Genomic DNA, 14,446 nt, shown 5'->3' on the forward strand with positions numbered 1-14,446 from the left:
GTGTGGAAAGATGCTCACAGGATGGTCTTCCTAGGGTGGCTGAGCTAGGTATTCATGTGTGAAACAAGCAGGGCAGGGCTGGTGAAAACGCATACCCACAGCCCAGCAGAATTGCCTACAGGTACAAAGACTTGATCAAAGGAAGGTAATTTGTTGGAACAGATTCAACTGAAAATTTGAGCCAATATCCTTTTTCAGTAGCTTTTTCTGCATTTCAGTATTTCTAATTTCTTGTAGTTCTCCTGTATATTTTACTTTTTTATAGCTTTTTTTTCCCCTGTTTTTAGAGAAACAACTCAATTATTTTGAAGAGCTGAAATAGTATTTGTTCAGTTTCTGCTACTTTTAGCACCAGATTTGTCCTTCCTACACTCCCACATAATCTTTTTTTCCTGTAGAGAGACTGCCTGAGTGTTTGAGCCAGGTCCAAATGCAAAATCAATAACAGCTTATTGCTGTACATGTCATCGTATTAGAGCTCAGCAAGTGAGACTCTGGTGGGAAGGAGTTTGCTTCTAGCACGTTATCAGACAGCCACCATGCTCCTTGAGTTTGGGAGCAGTACCCCACAGCGCAAAAGGAAAAGTGATGTTCTGCTGGTGCTAAGCAGCAATGGAATTAACATTGCTTTATAATATAGCTGTTTTACCATCAAGTCACAATACTAATCTTTCTCCCTTCCTTCTGAAAATCAAACAGAACAGACTTTGAAAATCTTTTCTGCAGGGATTTCACTCATTGACTATGAGACAGGATATCTAAACAGATCGTTCATTAATTATTATTATTAATGCACATGTATGATGCCTCCTGACAGTTCTCAGTACTGACTGCTTGGGGTTTGGGGTTTTTTCTCCTTTAGCCTTCCAGTTTCTTTCAGAAAAGTAGTGTAAAAGAGAGACTTGCTTTTGTTCGGATTTTTTTTTCCATTCCTTAATTCTGCATACTTTATTTTTGAGTCAACTATCTCTCCTAAGCGATGAGTTTTGAAGGTTGTGAACTTTGCAGCTTACTGGGAAATCCTCTTCTGTAGCCAACCGAGTCAGGGTTTATTATCTTTCCTGCAGTTCTTTCTGGAAGGAGAAAATACATACATTTGGTGGGGAAACTGGTTCTGGGCAATGAGAATAGGAAGTTTAAAAAATTAAAACAGACATAGAAGGCACTGTAGCATCAAGGCTGTATTTTAGATGAAATAGTTTCTGTCTTTTATTTCATTTCTAATTCCCCAAATGCAGATGGAGTTTTTGCATATTCAAGGAGGCTTTTGCATTTGGAGTCTGAGTTTTGATGTTTGGGGTGTTCTTCCCAAGAAATAGGCCAGAAACACCAGCTTCAAATGCATACGCTGCCCGAGGCATTCCCCATGACCAGCATTTCAGATATCCACTGCCCCTGCTTGAGATCTGGGGGGATAACATGTTGCCTAGAAAATGGTGCATAAAGAATGAATGTCGATTACACAACAGAAGTTGAATAAATAGGGTAGGGGGAGGTGGAGTTTTATGACACCATCTGGTTCTGTGATCTGGAGCCTCAATGTAGAATCATGGCTCAAACTCTGTACTATAGGTTAACAAAAGCCTTTAAGTAGGGTAACTAATGGGTCAAACGTATCTTCACTTGTAAGGTTAAGACCCACAAGTCATCATTTGTAAGAAAGTGGGGGGTGGATTGGTCACTGGAGAGGAAAGACATTAAATTAAACGTGGTGAAGCAGCCACATGGGACCCCTTAATAGTTTCTGAGTATTATTATTTTCTTAATGAAATGCAGCTTAATGCAATCCCACCCTCCTGGCCTGACAAACGTCTACCGGCGTTTTGAAGGTTGTCATGTCACTGCTGCCTTTAAATGATTCTGTGCACCCTCCGCTCTCTGCTGCTTTCTTGTCACTTACAGCTCCTGGTTTTTGACGTAAACAAGGGAGTATGTCAGTGGGAAGCTGGGACTGTCAGGCCTTTCAGTTTTGCTTCTCACCTCGTTGCTTTCTTACAACAAAAAATAAGATATGTTTAAAGTAGGGGTTGTACAGAGACCCAGTGGTGCGTTAAAAACAGGCAGCAAAAGTGGGGGGAAAAACATCTGTGGAATATGAAATATGAATGGGGATCTGAGCCTCTGGAGGCCATGCTTGAATAGGCAATGTTGTATGAGGTGGATCCAAGTGAGCCTCAGCACTGGGTTCATCTGCTGGTCAGGACTCAGAGAAAGCATTGTTTTTTGGGGAGTAGTGAGTAGAAGTGGGTCAAATGCAGGCAGCCTGATTCATTTTAAGAGCCATTTTAGGAAGGCTGAAAGAACTTGGATCTTAAACATGTCTTTTTAGCAAGACCAGAGGCCACAAACCATCCTAATAATTTTTACGAGAGTGTGTTTAAACACAGCCAAAGCAACATTGCTGCTGACCATTACTCATCAACAGCAGCACCTCACGGATGACATGCTATGCTTTCTTCTCTAATAGGCCAGTCCTGGTTTCCATTAGTAGGGTATTTCTTTAACCTCCCCCAGAAGAGTTTGTCCTTCACCCCTCTTAGCTTTCTGTGCAAGAACCGTCATTTTTCCTGTTCTGTCTTTGGTGAGGAAGGGGTGATCCTCCTTACCCTCCTCCTGTTCAGGCCTAGAGATAAATTGGATGAGAGACTCCTGCACACAGCTCATCCCAGAACCTGCACACCATTTGGGGAACACTTACATGTTAGTTTTAATGCTTCCGAGTCTCACAGCTGTTGAACTGACTGCAAAATATCTTCCTGCAAGTTGGCTCTTTCTGGAGGCAGCCTTCAGCACCCGTTAACTGTGTACTTGGTGACTGCCTTCTGTTGCCTGGGCCAACTGCTAGAAGATCCAAGTACGTACTTCTCCTCATCTTTTCTTCCTTCACACCAATGAAGCACGTATGCTTCTGGAGTCTCACCACTATTCCTGGTCTCAAAGGCAGTGTTAGATGGAGCCGTCGCTCCGCTTCATGAGTCTGCCTGTAGCTGGCAGAGGAATTACTGGGTTCTTTGGGCAGGAGCAGTCTGCTGTGTATATCATATAGCGAGCGCCCTGTTTAATAACTGCACAGGCAAGGAGTGGGGGAGAGGTGGTGTTATCGCCATGGTTTGCCTCTTGTAACTGAGGCACAGATTTTAAATGGCTTGTCAAATGTCTGCAGCATTCAGGTGGTTGGGTTTTTTTCCTTTCTCTATATTCAGTCTCTTTTTTCACTAAATGGTTATTGTTTTGAGGTGAAATGCTTTTAGTTCTGGCCGACAAGTTTTTAGGAATGAAAAGCTTTAGGCTTCCTCTTAGAAGTATTTGGGGAGTGACACTATCTAATAGTGTTACTGAGATAGGAGCTGGGCTCAGTGGGAACACGAGGGAAGCTGGCTAGAATTGAGAAGCAACAGGAAAAGAAGAGTAGAGGTGACAACATAGTCCGAAAGATTTCTCATTATCACATAAGTATGTGTGGAAGAAGGTCAAAAAAATCTGTCACTTCAAACTAAATGTATCTGAAAGTGGAGTGTAACTGAAGTATCCCACTCCATCAGTATCCATAGTGCCCCTCATGCTATTGTTTTCCTGATTTACTTTGATATTGTATTAATTGTTTATATGCAAAATGAATGTATTTACCTAGGCAAGTCCCTTACTCATTATAAGTTAATGCTTATTAACACCGATAAGGATAGTCCTGCAAAGTCTGATGAGTCCTCTAACAGTAAAAGTAGAAAGCACTTACAAACCTATGGAAATGGACTGTGAGATTTAAAACAACTCTCCTACCCTGCTGTGTGGTTCAGCTATTGCCTGGCTTCAGTTCTTGAGAGGACTGCTCAAAGTCTTCCCTTCCTTAAGGGCTGTACTAATCAACGTAATCTGCTTTATGCAACGGGACTGGTAGTCTAATTGATGTGTCCATATAAAAGAAAACTCTGATGGTGGAACAGAATTTCATACCCTAGTTGGCATCTCAACAAAGAGGCATGAGACTGACTGGGCGTGAAATCAGAATTACCTTTATACCCTGTGATGGTGGTTCTCTCAGGGCATGGCCACGCAACGGCGGGACATGCTCGCAGTTGCGAACTTACTGTTTCTGGAGGCAGAAAAGCTGTCAAAGCTGGCACAGTTTCAAAATAAAAATTGTCTGTGGAGACACAGCGAATGCTGGAGTCCAGCAGAATTCCTTTGAATGCTCATCAGAAAGTTAAATGCCACTTGTTGAAAGGACTTGGCATCTACTGCGGTGAAAAAATGTGTATTAGTAACTGAGCAGTTGCACAGTCCAGCGCGCGTATGTAGCAAATCAGGTTTCCATATGTAGTAGAATCGACATGCTGAGTGCCTGCACCCAGGAACCCAACAAAGAAGAGGAGAATTTGTTCGGAGCTTTTTGTAAAGGTGGTTCCCAAGGGGCATTTCCCTCTTGTGCTGCTGCTAATAAGGCTTTTGTCTCTTCTCCCACCTGCAGGAGTCCTTGGAACAGCTGCAGAATGTGGATTTCCATATCCCACCAGCAGACTCAGCTGTGTCCTGGGAAGATCCATCTCTGTATTTCTCCTTAGGGAAAGTTGCTTCTTTGATTGCATGTGCTGTCCCACCAAGGGCTGGCTCTTGCTAGGGACAGTTAATAGTAAATGGGTGTCTCTAGAGAGGCCTTCAGAGCTCAGGACCCTCTGTTTGGTCCTGTTTCGGTAACATAAAGGTGAAAGGCCAGGGAATTCATCCATTTAAGCATCCTCCCTTAGGAAAGAGAATATGTCATGTAATTAAATAACTGTCCCCACAAGGTTTTCAGGGATAACAAGCAGTGCTTAAAGCAGACACTTCAATAAAAAATGATCAGTCTACCTGTTGCGCTCATACTATAACCTGCTTAAGGCAGGTAAAAGTCCTTGGGGTTATGGTGAGGGAATGATATTGTAATTCTGGCCTCTTCTCTTTCTTAGTATAGGTGGAACTTGTAGGCCCAAGTGTGGTCATAACTGGATATGTGTGCAAACCTCATCTTGAACCTTTGAGCTTGTTTTAAAGCTAATCCATTTGTGCTTAATTTACAAACAGCTGGTTGATTTAGAGGGATTTTCATACTGAAGTAAACAAGAAGAACATTTGCACAACAAGTAAACTATCCTGCCGTAAATTCTCTTTCCAATTGTTGTAGCTATTTGTTTGTATTAGATCTTAACTTCCTCAGTGCACAGCTAATCCTTCTTGATCCTGTAGTGAAGTCATGATCCTGTGTTTGATGTCACCATCTGTTGCCATAGAAGCAACTGTGATGTTGCAAATTAAACTTTATGACTTCATGGCAAGATAAAAGCACATCTTCAGCTGCTTTCAAAAGTAGTTAGGAAGAGTTCCATGAAGTATATGAAAAATATGCCAGTTTAGATTTTGTCTAAATACAATTCCTAGAAAGTTTATGAACAGGGAGGGGTTGGAATAACGTACTGTATGAAAGAGGAAAAAAGAATCCCAAGGCTTGTATCAAATTTGAGCTTTAAAAAAAAAAGTAATTCATACTTGGCAGGAATCCTGCCTGTTAAAAGGTTAGTATGGTTACAAACAGGATTGAAATAGAAACAGTTTAAAACTCAAGCACTGTACAGAGATCTTCTCTTCTGACTATAAAGAAAAGCTCTCATGATCTCACCTGACAGTGTGCAACAGCTGTTGATAATGACAGTTTAAGTCATTGTCACATAAATATCCAGTCAAGGATTACAAAAGCTTGAACTAGAATATGATATTTTTTTTTTCCTGAAGCATTTAAATCGCTTAGGCAATTAAGCCTTGATCATACCTTTTAGGTGTCTGACCCACTTTGAGGAAAATCTTCCTTTTCATAAATTAGAAGAATGTTTTTTGCCTAAATGGCAGGGGAAGGAAAGGTGTAAGTAAGTTCAGTGGTGCAGGAGGAGAGCAACAGTGATACAGATGCATCTGCACAAGCAAGCAGAGAAAGGGTAGCCCTCATTCATGCTCCTGGTAGCCCTCATTCAACTCTTCTGCCAATGGGAAGAGGCTGCAGAGAATGTGAGGTAAAATGCAGGAGAAGTTTTCATTTTCCTTTTTCCTGGACAGAAGAGGAGGAGGTAGAAAGTATAATATTTTTTTTTCTCTGCTAGCAGGGAAAAGAGCTGCCGAGGCCTAAATTAGAAACGTATTTATTTATTTATTTATTTAATGTTTAATTGGCCCTTTCTCTTTCCTGCCATCAGTCACTTCCTTAAGATTTCCTAGCTGTTTCCCTCTTAAAAATGGATATCGAGTTTCAGTATCTTCTAATTCTGTATCTTTGAGTGACAAAGACTAAATCATCTTACTAGAGGAATCTGGAGTAATATATTGATATCAAAAATAACTTGGCAGACTATTGATGACACAGTGCAGTCTCATGGGGAAGGTGAAGGCTTCCCAGTGAAGTTCAGGGAGTGCTCTGTACCTGCAGGCACCTGTTGGAGAAGCACAGGCTTGATTCTGCTCATCTGTCCTTAAACAGGTATACTGTTGTTGTGGTTTAACCCCAGCCAGCAAGCCCCACACAGCCGCTCGCTCGCTCACTCCCCCCCAGTGGGATGGGGGAGAGAATCAGAAGAGTAAAAGTGAGAAAACTCATGGTTGAGATAAAGACAGTTTAACAGGTAAAGCAAAAGCCATGCGCACAAGCAAAGCAAAGCAAGGAATTCATTCGTTACTTCCCATCGGCAGGCAGGTGTTCAGCCATCTCCAGGAAAGCAGGGCTCCATCACACGTAACAGTTACTTGGGAAGACAAAAGCCATCATTCTGAATGTCTCCCCTTTCCTTCTTCTTCCCCCAGCTTTACGTGTTGAGCATGATGTCATGTGGTATGGCCTAGCCCTTTGGCCAGTTGGGGTCAGCTGTCCTAGCTATGCTCCTTCCCAGCTTCTTATGCACCTGGCAGAGCACGAGAAGCTGAAAAGTCCTCAACTAGTGTAAACTCTGCTCAGCAACAACTAAAACATCAGTGTATTATCAACATTATTCTCATCCTAAGTCCAAAACACAGCACTATACCAGCTACTAGAAAGAAAGTTAACTCTGTCCCAGCTGAAACCAGGACAACTGTACATGTCAAATACTCCATGTGCTCATTTTCACCTGCTTGCCCTTGACTGTATTTGAGGACAGTGGCTCAAAATGGGTGGTTTCCAGACACTGTTAAAGTTAAAAAGAGGCAGTCTGTAGTGCTAACAGTGAGGACACGTAATCTAATGTGGGGTTTGTTTGCCTTTCTGTTGAAGACTGGGCATCTTGGGGAAGAGCAAGGTTGTATTGTCCATCCTGTTCAACTGCTGCACGGTTGTTCCCACTGATGTATTTGTGGTTAAATTATTTAGATCGCTGAGTTCACTTCTCTGATAAGCACATGGCTCTGATAAGTGAGTTAAAGGATTACTTGAATCATTTCTTTAAGGGAAGGTACTAATTCTGGATTCTCTTGCCATGTCTCTCCCCACCTCTGAATATCTCTGAGGGAAATGAAAGTAAAAAATAACATCCAGGGACCCCCAGCAGAATTAGGTTCACTTTAAACATGACACATGCTCTATATCCCTGGGGCAGGCACTTAATTTTGCAGTGTTTCAGACTTTTATGACATGATGATTGATTTTGTAGAGGTGGAGTTGCCTTAGTCATTAGTTAAAAAGCCTGATAAAGCTGCACAAAGATATTAAGTTGTTATCAATCATCGGTGTCTTTTTGTTCTCCCCCAACCTTTACCCCACATTTCAAAGGGAAGGAGAGAGACAGGCAGGAGGCTGTCTCACTTTCAATCTGTCAGGGTTTTATTAGATCCTGGCTCTCTTGTCAGGCCCACTGCTGAAACCCAGGTTTGCACTAGATGATTAATGGGGAGCAGCGTGCTCCAGCTGACGGGCTCACGCCAGGCTCCCGCTCTCCAGCCGGCAGCCTGAGCCGCTCAGCCTGGCCAGCCGGTCCTCCACTTGAGCTTAAAACACTGCCTTGCCCACACTCCCTGCCCAGCCTGCCCTGCTCCCTCGTTGCAGCCACCTTTGCAGATGTGCAGTAGCCTGCAGCTGAAAACTGGAAGAGTTTCAGGGTATTAGTTTCCTTTTCTCCCATTTTTTGTTCCCGTCCCTCTGGTAGGGTTTAATTGGTTCTTGGAAATCTCTTCAGCATATGAATGGCAGCTCGAATCCTCCTGTGAGTTGAGAAGCTGCCCAATGCACACACAATTAATTCTTGCCTTGATTGCATGGGGTTCTCCCAATTTTTTTTAATTATGTATTTTCTCTGAATCACAGAGGTATTTTTCCTGATTTCTAGTGCTCGATTTCCTTTGTCATTTCTACCATCAGTGTCCTAGGGGTTAGCTTTTTCATTCTGAATTTCCTTTTTATCATTGCCATTTGGAATTGGACTGTGGGAAATCCTCTCAGTACAAGCTTCTTGTTTGATTCTGGTTGGCAGTGTTGTTCAGGTTATTGTAGGAAGAATACAAGTATGTTTTGTGGATAGGATTTTCCGGCCAGAATAACCATGTATGCTTATGACATGGCTAATGAAAGGATAGTGCAAGGTACGGGTGGATAATAACTTATGGAAGGTGATTATCAGGTCACACAGTTGAGAACAGTAAAACTGTGCTTCATCTCTCCTACAGGTATTAAAAAAAAAAAAAAAAAAAGAAAGATTCCTGCATTTGCAGCCAGTCAACGAAAGCTGTTAAGTGCTTCAGATCGCTTACTGTAGCAATAGTATTGTAATGGACTTAATTGTGGGGAGGAATATGTATATTTTTATTTTTCTCTAGGCTTAAGTATTGATTTTACTTTCGTGATGTAAGAGCATTTTTCTCATTCTGAAAGTAAGACGCTTTCTGTATCCAAGTGCAACAGAACAGGTACATAAATGTGTTGAAAGGACCTGTCATACTTATGTTTTTCGTTCTAGAGGCCTTTCACTAGACGAACTCTGCTCAAGGGTTCTTGAGTGGTACACAGATAACATACTAAAAGCCAATTTAAATCTGTTTTGACTAAGTTCTGTCTTTTTTTTGTCTTTTTTTTTTTTTAAAAAGAATGTCGTATCATGTCAGACCAAAAATGTCCACCTAGCCCCCTGCATCCAACAGCAACTAGACTGAAAGCCTGGAAAATAGCACCAGAACAGGGCAAGAATATAATTATAATTATCTTAGTGGCGTTCCAACCTCAAAAACTTCCCTGAGTCAGAGGGTGACATCTTCAGATATTACTTCCATTAATTTTTCCCATTGCTTTTTGAACCTGTACACCTCTTAGCATTTACAGCATTCTGTGAAGATGAGTTTCACAGCCTAACTAGATATTGGGTGAAGAACCGCTTCCTCTGCTGCTCATGAATTTGCCATCTGCAAGTTTCATTTGATGCCCCGAGTTCGTTTTCTAGAAGGTACAGTGGACAGCTGATCTTCAGGCATCTTCTCTGTGTCACTTGACATTCAGTAGCCCTTGTCCATGTCCCTACTTAGTCATCTCTGTTTCAGGCTGAAAGTATTTTCTAGTTCACTTGCATCCTTTTTCAGATGGTAAGAAAACACAATCTTATTCTGTATATAAATCCATCATAGTTGCTATTCCATGGTTGCTTTTCCATTCTTAATTCCTGTCACTTTCTTTGCTTTTTTGACAGTTAGGGAGCACCGAGCTGGCATTTTTATTCAGCAGTCTCGTTAACTCCCAAGGCTGGGTTCTGAAATGACCAATTTGTAGTCCATTACTGCATATGTAAAGTTAGGATTACATTCTCCTATGTGCATGATTTAACATTTTTCTACCTGAGTTTTATCTGCCCTTTTATTCTTCACACGCTTAGCGAGGTCTTTCTGCAACTCTTTGAAATTCTCTGTCTTTCCTGTCTTGATATACTGGTACCTGCGAACTTTGTGTCATTAGTCACCTATTTTCATATCGTCTGGGAATATGTTGCCCAGGAGAGACCCCAGCACAGATCCTTGTGGAGTTTTCTGTGTGCTTTTGTGCTCTTAAGAAAAATGACTATTCTTATGTTTTGTTACCTGTGTTTAAAGCAGTTATCCTTCCTCCCCCGCACCCACAAAAGCTTCTTTTTTGAGGCAGGTTTTCTTCTGAATCTGCACTTCACTTTGAAAACAGCAAGGTGCCAAATGACACAGGTGAGAGAGACTCTATGAATTCATAGGATGGTTTGGGTTGGAAGGGACCTTAAAGATCACCTAGTTCCACCCCCCCGCCATGGGCAAGGACACCTTCCACTAGACCAGGTTGCTCAAAGCTCCATACAACCTGGCCTTGAACACTTCCAGGGATGGGGCAGCCACAGCTTCTCTGGGCAACCTGTTCCAGTGCCTCACCACCCTCACAGTAAAGAAATTCTTCCTAATATCTCATCTAGATCTACCCTCTTTCAGTTTCAGAATTAGTTGTAAAATTTGGTTTCCAGATGTGCAGGCAGAGCAAGAATCAACTTTGTTGCTCAAATGCTATGCTAAAGAAGCTTTTCAAATACGGAAGCCTTTAGTTTATCAAGCATGAAAACAAGTTTGAAGAAGAGGTGAAAAATGTGTTTCTCCTACTGATGTTTTACAGGTTGCCTATACTTTATCTGCTGTTTATACATCACATAAATCCATTTGCCATATAAGTAGATAGGAGAATGCCAACTTCTTGTATCAAAATGTACTGCTAAATTTAATTTTAACTCCCCAAGGTGGATAATGTTCACTAAAGGTGCAGCAGAAAAGGAAATATTTATAGCTAAACATGTCAAGATTTTCTCAGACTTCTCAAGGAGTTTATGATCCTCTTGCTTTCATCACCACTATCCAGATGCGTACTGGCAAGTCGTGTAGAGCTGTTCAGAAGTAAGGCTGACCAGTGGATTATCGCTAAAAAATAATGCCAGTGTTCACTGTGGACTGAACTGTCTTCCAAGCCATTTTACTCCTTCTGATTTCAGCAAACATGACATTAATTCACAGAGTGGCTTGGATAAACAGTTATTTAGAAATAGCTCGTTTGAATTATTTTCTCTTTGGAATTGGTAGTGAGTGTGTGGTCTTACAAGTCAGGTGATGTTGTTCCTCTGTTCTGATTACATGATTTAAATTTATAAAGGGAGGAAATGAACAACTGAGACTAATGAACATCAAGGTAATAATGGGGATTCTTGTTCTTGCACAAACACCCTTTCAGATCTGGAGAAAGCATCCATTTCCCTAACATTTGTGGAAACAAAAAAATGGTTCAGTTGAACATTCATGAATAATAATAATAAAGCATGAATATTATCTGTAACAGCTGTTTGGTGAGAACTAACATGTAAAGCAGGGTTTTGGAAGGATTCACCTCTTTGTTCACGAGCATGAAGTTTTTGTAAAATACAGCCATTAAAATCATAAAGCCCTGGTGTCCAACAACAAAGACAAAAATTCTGAGAATGTTTGAGGGTTTTGATATTTACTTAATTTAACCACTCTCTCTAATAACCCATGGGAGCACGCATGCCATGTGGCATATAGACTTTCAGTAGCATATAGACTCCTTTTGGTGAAGTTCTTAAAGCAAGGAGGAAGCTTCATAAAATATTTGCGATTTCTGGCTGGTGGGATAATTCTCAGGACAACTGCCAGCTGTTTGCACAACAGACCAAAGGCTGCGTGTGTGCGAGGGAGAGCAGTAACTGACTCGGGTTGTAGCACTGGTAAAGCCTAAGGGGCAAGAAATGTTTAAGCAGTCCTGGATGGGATTTAAGGAATGATACAAATCTGTGAATCATCAATGGGATTTTCATTATTTGATTTGGGTTTAGTTTCTTGCTGTAGCAAGCAAGCACCATTTCAAAGGAGTCCCGAGCATAAGAAAGGGTGAACAAATGGGACTTAGAAGTGCCAGTTTCATTTAAGAGCACCTTGAATATTGAAAGATGTGGGTGAGTAATCGGTTTGATTACATGTCCATTTCAATGACCATCTTACTGCCTTTAAATACTGTTTCCCGGACAGCCGAAGTGAGAGCCCAGAGGATGCTGCAGTGCAACCGCTCAACAGCCTCCTCTTCATCAGAGGACGTGGCAGAACATGCAGGCCCCGGGGTGTCGTGTTCTATCTGGGTCGGAGCCATTCCTGGGGTCCCACAGCAAATCTGCTCTCTGGTAGCTACCAAGTGCATAGATCAGGCTGGCGTTATAAAGTTGAGAGAAGCTGAGAACTTGCAGATTACTTATTTTCTGTTTGACTGGGCAAAAGAGTTTCCCTCTTACAACTGCCACCTTAGTTCCAGAGTAAGACTGTAGTAATGTGTGTAGGGGTAACTTCTCTTGCTGGAAGATTTATTCAAGAGATTGGTCAAAAGCAAATAGTTTGGGAGTACAAAGGGAGGCTGATTTCTCCCCTCCACCCCGCCATTCATTACGTGGTGCAGTTCAAGCTTGTTACCTCCCCATGTAATCTGCTCATTTTCCCTTGTCAGGAGGCGCTCGCAGCGCTGTATTTACAGCAAGGGGATTAGGCTGGCAGCTCTCCAGTGATGCTGAAAACGGCCTCAGTGAGCCCCGTTTCAGCTGAGGTTGTCAGCGCTGATTGATTTTCATGGCTGACAGCATTTGAAATGCTTTCAGATTGTGATTTCTCACTGGGCCTGAGGTGGGGGAGGTATTTTTATTATCATTATTAATAGTAGAAACCGTATTATCTGGATACTTATGCAGTTGGAGCTTATGGGCACAGACTGGTATGAGCAGTTGGTGTCAAGCTCCATGTTGGCAAGGAATAGTCTCATCAAGACTTGCATTGCAAAATGTAGCTAGTTCATGGGCTTTCCAGGGTAAATGAAAATTCACCGTAAATTTTCATAGATTTTACTATTTTTGTCATTGTTGTTTAATAATAAGAACACTGGAATTTGGGTTCTCCTGTGGGACAATCCACTAGTTTTTGTAACTTTTACAATTTTATGTTCTTAGTTTGATGGAACAAAATTCGCATCGGTTTCAAAGGTGAGTGTTTTAGTGAGGTTTTTGTAGAGCTGTTTTTGAGGTACTTCTGCTGAACAAAGGATCTACAGGCTAACGAATTACAGGGTGACTGTTCTTGGAAGGTATAGCGTGTGCTTGCTTGTTTTCTGCCCATGAGCGTGAATCTTTGTGTTTGTCCCTACTTTATTGACTTATTTGGGAAGAACTGCGAATCCAGGTAGGGATGATATTTTTGCCATTATCATCCATGCTTGAGCATGGGGTGGCACAAGATTTCTAAAACTGGTTTGGCTGCCTTTGATACCATCTCTCCTTAACATTTGGTTAATTGGTGCATGGAAAAGTGGTGTCCTGGGCCTTAGGTCTTGTGTGCTGCCTAGAGATAAATTTGGGAAGGGAATTCCTTTTGAGTCTTTGTGAGTTTCCAAGCAATGTACCTTGCCCTGCTCACTGCATTACCTGGCGTGGCAAGAGGGCATGTTCCAACTGAACACGTGTTCACACGGCTGGATGCAAGCCATGATTTTCCTTACTTCATCCGCAACACCTCAGCTGCTTTTAAATGTCTGGCCAACAGCTGGCTGTGAGGAAGCTGCCAGCTTCCATCTCCTGCAAATGTGATCTGTGGGCACCAAGCGGTCTCACTTCATGGAGCAACTTGCTGGCTTGTACCCACGTGCAGCTGATCATGTGCCATGCTGGGAAAGTGCTACATAGGGCAGCTGAGCTTGATCTCCAGAAATGTGTTATTGGAACTTTGTAGAGCTTGTCTTGCAGTTCTAGCAAACACAACAACTCCAAGTTGTATGTAACATTAAAGCTAGAAGTATTTGAGTGATGTCTGTAGCTTGGTGGTGGTTGCTCGCCCACAGCCCCTCCAGGTGCACAGCCTCATCTGTTGCTTTGAATCTTGCTCATCACCAATCATATCTTCAGACATACAGATGCAGATTTTTTATTTGCCTGTTTTTTGCTCAGTCTCCAGAGCAAGCAGGTATTTTTTACTCTCGTGTCACTTTGGGATGTCACTTCATATGACACATGTCTGTCCGGCTCCTTTTTCAGTTACTTGCTGGTACACTGCACTCTGAGCAGTCCCAACTCAAGAACATAGCCAGATGAACATTTTAGAGGCTGCAGAAGAGAAGCAACAACTATCTATCTGCTCAATCCTCTAAACCTGCACCTTGACTCAGGTTTTTCCCATGCCTTGTTAAAAGAACTACTTATCCTAGTTCAATTTCTGTATAAGTAATGCAACTTCCAAAAATATGAAAAATAAAAGGAAAAACCCGTTGAGGGCAGCACAAGAATAGCATTAAGGTTTATTTTTAACATATGGAACATCTGTCAGTTTTGTGCTATGAAGACAACATATCCTAATGCTTTGAAATTAGCTTTGTTAGTCTTAAGGATAACAATGAAGAGCACACACAAAAAAACCCCAAAGGATGTCTGTTAATAGT

The 14,446-nt window shown here is 41.9% G+C and overlaps 1 protein-coding gene across 1 annotated transcript in view; it reads left to right on the forward strand.

The window, feature by feature from the left end:
- HS6ST1 (heparan sulfate 6-O-sulfotransferase 1) overlaps positions 1-14,446 on the forward strand; it is a 197,376-nt gene that overhangs the window by 73,005 nt on the left and 109,925 nt on the right. The gene's annotated exons all lie outside the window — the stretch shown is intronic.

This window comes from Platalea leucorodia, assembly GCF_965183815.1.
Source record: "Platalea leucorodia genome assembly, chromosome: 8".
NCBI lineage: Eukaryota > Metazoa > Chordata > Aves > Pelecaniformes > Threskiornithidae > Platalea > Platalea leucorodia.